General features: G+C 40.4%; 1 pseudogene; it reads left to right on the top strand.

The window, feature by feature from the left end:
* Positions 1–4,445: 4,445 nt before the first annotated feature.
* Positions 4,446–5,472, top strand: LOC107523862 (transcription initiation factor TFIID subunit 9-like; annotated as a pseudogene).
* The last annotated feature ends 1,670 nt before the right edge of the window (positions 5,473–7,142 follow it).

The following is a 7,142-nucleotide window of genomic DNA, read 5'->3' as shown; positions in this document are numbered from 1 at the left end:
CTTAGACAATGGAAGAAAAGAAAATTAAAAAGAAAAGCAATGACTTTGATGGTGAACTTTTGAAATATTAGTAGAGAGGAGAAATGTTATGCTATTTGAGAAGCAATGTTTTTTTTAGACTTACACCGCTAATAGAAATATAATTTGTTTACCATTATTACTGTAATAGATGTTTCTGAAGCATCACTGAACAGGAGGCTAAAAACCAGATCATAACAATAGCCTTAAATAGTGTCCCTCTAGTTCAGTTACCTTCAGCTTTGCAGGAATTTTACTAACCCTTTAAGTGATACCTTCACATTTTCATGCTCATCAACTATTGTTCAAATGTAATGTCAGACTTTAATTTACTTTATATTCAGAAAAGAAATTTCCTGATCAGGGGTCAGGAGAGTGTATCTTAAAAACATTATGGCTAATGTCATGTTTCAGCTGATGTGAATGACCAATGATATTAATGATTCAACTGATTTTGTAGGAGAGGCTCTCAAAATGATCAGATCAAAATTCTTGGGGAGGGGAGATAGGACCAAATGAGAAGACAAGCATTCATTTGATATGAGAAATAAAACTATTATAAATATATGGGTACCCATGCTGATAGGTAGATGTGGTCTTAGGTGACTGTGGAAATTCACTTCTGATTGTATTTCCTAACAGAAGGAATGTTCTTTAGCTATCAGTGTCTGTTTTAGAAAATGACAAAGAAAGGGAGTTTTAGCAAATGACAGAGAAAGGGCCAGAGCTTTGAGAATGGGAAATGACCTGAGCCCACGATGGTGACATAGGATATTCAGCCTCTGTGTTCACTCACAAAGGTCAAAGACTAGACAGCTATCTGTGAACAAAAGCAGCTCTGGCAGATTTGTAGAGTCACTTAGGAAGTTTCAGCAACACGGTGAATCAAAAAGCCTGAGAGTAGCCCAGCCAGCGCGGCTCAGTGGTTGGGCATCGACCCATGAACCAGGAGATCGCGGTTCGATTCCCGGTCGGGGCACATGCCCTGGTTGCGGGCTCGATCCCCAGCAGGGGGCATGGGGGAGACAGTATCGATGACTCTCCCATCATTGATGTTTTTCTCTCTCTCTCCCTCTCCTTTGCTCTCTCTGAAATCAATAAAAGCATACTTTTAAAAATATTTTTTAAAAGCCTGAGAACAATTACACAAAGAAGGAAGGAAGGCAGCTTCGTTTTGTCTGAATCATCACATTCCCCAAAAGATCGTTGTTCAGCACCCAGAAGGAGCTTCCCAGCTAGAAAGCGTTCCTCTTGCCAGGAAAGGAAGAGTGGGGTGAACGACCACGCTCTCGGGCTTTGGGGGACACTGTCAAGGGTCCTGACCAGCAAAGATGAGACCTATAGAGCCAGCTGGGAACAAAGCAAGCAAACAAGGAGCTATAATTAGCAGATACACAGGCGGAGTAACGACAGCTCGCAAAGGCTCCCTCTGCAGACAAACTCAACAGATTTTACCACGGACATGGCCAACAGCCAACACAGCCACCCCGGGCTCCCGCAGATCTTGCAAGCTCGTGCCCCACTATGCCAGCCACCTGAGTCTCTCCACGCTCCCTCCACCTCCCCCCAACCCCGAGCCTCCCAGGAGCCCAGGAAACAACTGGCAGCCAGCCTGGGCCTCTGCGCTGAGCGAGCGCCTGCGTTCCTCCCCACCCCTCCCCCCACTTAAAACACGATATAAAAAGATGTTAATTGTGACATCTAAAACATAAACTATGGGGAAGTAAAACAAGGCATAGAGTTTTTGTTTGAGGCTGAAGGTAACTTTTTATCAGCAAAAAATAGACTAATATATACGTATGTATGTCTGACATATATACAAATATTTTTACATATGGTATTTAAAATAAGCTTCAAGGTAACCACAAAGCAAGGACCTACAGTGAATTCACAGGTAATAGAGAAGGGAATCAAATCATAGCACTATGGAAAAGCATCCTCAGTACACAAAGAAAGGCGGCAGGAGAGGAAGGCAGGAACCAGGGGACAGGGAAACAGCCAGAAAACAGCAGGGATACCTTAGTAAGTTCTTACATACCAATAATTGCTCTACGTGTAAATAGATGGAATTCCCCAATTGAAAGACATAGAGTGTCTAGCTGGATAAAACACAAGATTCCAATATACGCTGCCTACAAAGAGCTCACTTTAGCGGGCCCAGAGTGAGTGAGGAAGAAAGGTATTTCATGCCTGTACAAGCCAAAGGCGAGCAGGGGCAGCTATGCTTATATCAGACAAAATAGATGCTAAGCCAAATATGGTACTGGGACATAGAGATGGAGCTTCTATAATGACAGAAAGGTAATTCATCAAGGAGATATAACAACGATAAATATATATGCACACACGTTGGAGCACCTACATGTAGCAAACACATAGTAAGAGATCTGGCAGGAGAAATAGAGAACAAAGCCATAGTAGCAGGAGATTTTAATATCCCACCTGCAAATGAATAAATTATCCAGACAAATAAGTTACAAATGAAATGCTGGGCGTGAACTAAACTTTAGACCCAACAGCACTAACAGGGAAATGCAGGACTTTGCCTGCAACGTCAGCAGAATACGCGCTCTTCTCAAGTGCACAGAGCATTCTCCAGGGTAAACCACAAGATGGGCCACACAACTAGTCTTACAAATTTAAGAACCCTGACGACAATGGTATAAAACTAGAACTGATGACAGGAGGCAAGCTGGAAAAGATACAAATATGTGGAGATTAAACAACACGCTCCTGACAATCAATGTGCCAAGAATAAGGCAAAAGGGAAATAAAAACAATATCCTGATACAAACAAAAATGGAAACACAACGAATCAGACTTACAGGACGCCGCAGAGCAGTTCTCAGAGCAAAGTTTATGGTGATAAATATCTATATTAAGAAAAACGATTTAGTGATGATTTTTACAAGAAAAAGCACCACAGGTTAGAATGCTGCTTCCAATAGCTTGGCTAGAGAAAGTCTTTCTGAAGAAATGACTTTTGATCACAGACATAATGACTTGGAGAGTGAGTGAGAGGCCTGGGCGAGGGGTGCTGCAGGCAGGAGGGGTGTCACCCGGGGCGATCGTGGTGGGGGACATTCTCCAAGACCCATGGCCAGCCTGAGCTGTGGTGGCGGGGGTTGTGGGAGGGATAATTGGGAGTAGATGCTGGAGAGGTGGCTTGAAATGAGTAATAATTGGGACTTTAAATTTTGTTCTAAGAAAAATCTTTATAGGGTTTTGAACAGAGGACTTTTTAAAATAGGACAATTTCTCTGGCTGCCCTGGAGGTATAGCGTGTTCGGATTTGTAAAGCCAGACATCTAGGAAGGCCCATGGCTGTGAGGGCGCCGTCTCTTGACAGCAGAAGTTCTGTGCGGTGCCTAGAAAGGGGACTGGGCCGAGGGGAAAGGACCTGATCAGTGCGACAGGACCAGTGATCTTTCAACCCTAGCTCATAAATTCAAGTCACTGGTAGTGACCGATATCTTTTACTGCTTTAATATTTCAGTTTATTTTCAAAATCTTTCTTCTACTAATGTGAATAGAAATAATTTGCAGGATAGCCTAGCGCATTTGATGAAAGAACTGAACTGCTTGTACTTTTCCTAATTGCATTTCTTTTTATACCTCACTTTGCCATTTCAAAATAAATTCTTTTTGTCAAATTAGTGAGATAATTTCCTCATAATATTAGAATAACTTTATCTAAGCCTAATGGATTTTAATGCTCATTTAAAAATATTCACTTTGCTGCATTTTATTAATAGATATTTTACAAATTTTCCATTATTACCTAATTGTGCAAAATGCTCTTGCCTACTTTTCTTATTAAAGCCAGGTTTAAAATGAATTCGATACGTTGGCATTTAAAAATAATTATTAATTTCATGCCTACTTGCCTTCTACGTGTTTTCCTCTGGAGGTATTTCTATAGCTCCTTCCTATTACTTTAATCCTTTCAATGGTGTTAAATGCTCTTTTCACTGGTCTCATATTTATTTGTATACCTCAGAAATTGTCTTGCACCTCAGGCCTTCCATCCCAACCCATCGTAATCCCTATTTTCACCACTAAGTTTTCAGATTATATTTTGGAATACTAAAAAAGAAAGCTTGTTTTTCTAAATCTTATACTTGAGGAAAGTGCGTGTCATGCCATAATCTTGTGAACATGATATTTTCTTGGCCTTTATTCATAGAAATGTTGGCTAACATCTCTAGAAAAAATATATATATATGTTTTAATCACTAACTTACCTTGTGATTTCTTCTTTGACAAATTGATTGTTTAAAAGTATATTTTTTCGGCTTCCAAAAATCCTGCTCACAGGTACAAGAGAGGCTGGAAAAACCACACCAGGCCAAGAACTTGCATCAAGATTGAGACTGAGATGCATTAATGTGGGTGATTTAGCTCAAGAAGTCCAATCACTGGGTGTCATGGAGTCTGGCAAGAAGGCTTCTCCCAAGAGCATGTTGAAAGATGACCAGATGACAGCACAAGTCCTGAAAGATTATGGGGGTGACAGAGTATGAGCCAAGAGTCACAGATCAGATGTGGGAGTTTGCCTTCCAATATGTGACCACAAATCTAGGTGATGCAAAGTCCATTCAAGCCACCAGAGAAAGTTACTGTTGATGCAGACCATGTGCAGTTGGCCATCCAGTGTCTTGCTGACCAGTCTTTCACCTCCCACCTCCCCTCCCCCAAGAGATGTTTTATTAGCTACTGCGAAGCAGCGAAATCAAACCCATTGCCACTGATCAAGCCATATTCAGGCCCTAGATTGCCGCCTGATAAATGTTGCTTGGCTGCTCCGAAATATAGACTTAAATCTTTTTTTTTTTAATATAGCTTTATTGATTTCAGAGAGAAGGGAGGGAGAGAGAGAGAAACATCAATGATGAGAGTCATTGATCAGCTGCCTCCTGCAAGCCCCCTGCTGGGTTAGGAGCCCGCAACCCGGGCATGGGCCCTGACCGGGAATCGAACCCCGATCGCCTGGATCCTAGGTCGATGCTCCGCTGCTGAGCCACGCTCGGCTGGACTAGACTTAAGTCTTTACCGAAAAAGGCATTTGCTTCTGTGGGAAGCATAACAGTCCCACGGTTCAGCATTGGTTCAGTTGCTAGCAGACCAAGTGCTCCCACACTGGGCACATCAACCCCACAACCAAACCCAGTTTCGACTAAAGCAGGGACTCCCATGCCCCTCACAGGGCAGAGGTTCACGGTGCAGATGCCCACTTTGCAGCTCCCAGCTGCAAAAGCACCGGTTCCTGCAACATCAGCAGCTCAGAATGTTCTGATTAATCCATCGTTAATTGAGTCCGAAAACATTCTTATTTCCATTAACATGAAAACATTCTTATTTCCATCACAAAATACTGCCAATGAATTAATTATCAAATGCATTGAACGGAAAATGTGAAGTGACGATGATGCTGATGAAGATGCTGGGGACTGATAATTTGAAATCCGGCCTTGATGCATGTAACATGCATACTTGATCTTGAATCCACTAAAACATGCATGTGGATGTTTTCTAGTTGTTTCAGAAAACTTATAATACTATTTAATGAGTAAATATAGTTACCATAGTTTTTAATTGAGATGTTGCATTTTCTTTAATAGAATTCACAATGGTTTTTCATCATTCTTTAAGTGTAAGAAACAAAGTTTTCATTCATCAAAAAAAAAGTATATTTTGCTTGATATAAGTATGGCCACCTGAGTTCTCTTTTCATCACTATTTGCATGGTATATAGTTTAACATCCTTTCACTTTCAATCTATTTGAATCTTTGGATTTAAAGTGAACCTCATAGACATCATATTGTTGTATCATTTCTGAAAATAAAATATTTCAGTCTTTGTGTTTAATTAGAGAGTTTAATCTATTTAAAGTAATCACAAGTAAAGAAGGGCTTCTTTCATTTTGCTATTTATTTCTATATAGCACATCTTTTTTATTCCATGATTCCTCATTACCATCTTTTTTTTGTGTTTTATTAACTTTTAACTAATAGACACTTTAGAGCAGTTAATACAGATAATTCTCATGTACTCTCTCTTCCCCACTCAGTTTTCCCTATTTTTAACATTTTACATAAGTGTAGTATATACATTATTATTAGCTAATGACCATAGTTTACATTGCATTTCACTCTTTGTGATGCATAGTTCAGTGAATTTCAACAAATGCGTAATGTCATATGTCCAAAACTGCTATTTCATAGTATATAGGTCACCACCTTAAATATCGTTGGTGCTTCAACCCGTCACCTTTCTCTCCCTCCCCTGCCCCCACAGTTTACCTGGTCTTTTTACTGCCTCTATAGCTTGCCTTTTCCAGAATATCATATCAGTGGAATCACGTAGTGTGTAACCTTTTCAGAACAGCTTCCTTTACTTAGAAATATGCATTTAATATTCCTCCATGTGTTTTTATGGCTTGAAAGCTCCTTTGTTTTTACTACTGCATGGTATTCCATTGTACAATTGTACCACAGATTATTTATCTGTGTTTATCTGTCTTTATTGTGGGACATCTGGTTGCTTTTGATTTGGGGCCATTGTGAATGTAGTTTCCCTAACATACGTGGTCAAGGATTTCTGTGCATATAAGTTTCCTTTAAAAAAAAAATATATAGTGTGTGTTTTTTATTGATTTCAGAGAGGGGAATGGTGAGGGAGAGATAGAAACATCAGTGATGAGACAGAATCATCCATCAGCTGCCTCTGGCAAGCCCTCTACTGGGGACCAAGCCTGAAACCTGGGCTTGTGCCCTGACCAGAAATCCAACCCTGACCTCCTGGTTTATGGGTCGACACTTAACCACTGAGTAACACTGGCCAGGCTGCATATAAGTTTTCAACTTATTTGGGGGAAACACCTAATTGTGCAATTGCTGGATGACATGGCAAAGCTATGATTAACTTCGTGGGAAAACTGCCTGAATATCTTCCAAAGTATCATTTTGCATTCTACCAGTAATGAATGAGAGTTCCTCCTGTTCTGCATCCTAATAACACTTGGTATTGTAACTTTTAAAAATTTCCAGCCATTCAAATAAGTATACAGAAGTATCTTATCATTGACTTAGTGTGCAGCTCACAGGTGACACAGGGTGTCAGC

The sequence above is a fragment of the Miniopterus natalensis genome, chromosome 14 (genome assembly GCF_054644295.1).
Source record: "Miniopterus natalensis isolate mMinNat1 chromosome 14, mMinNat1.hap1, whole genome shotgun sequence".
Lineage (NCBI taxonomy): Eukaryota > Metazoa > Chordata > Mammalia > Chiroptera > Miniopteridae > Miniopterus > Miniopterus natalensis.
This window is presented reverse-complemented; position numbering and strand designations above follow the sequence as displayed.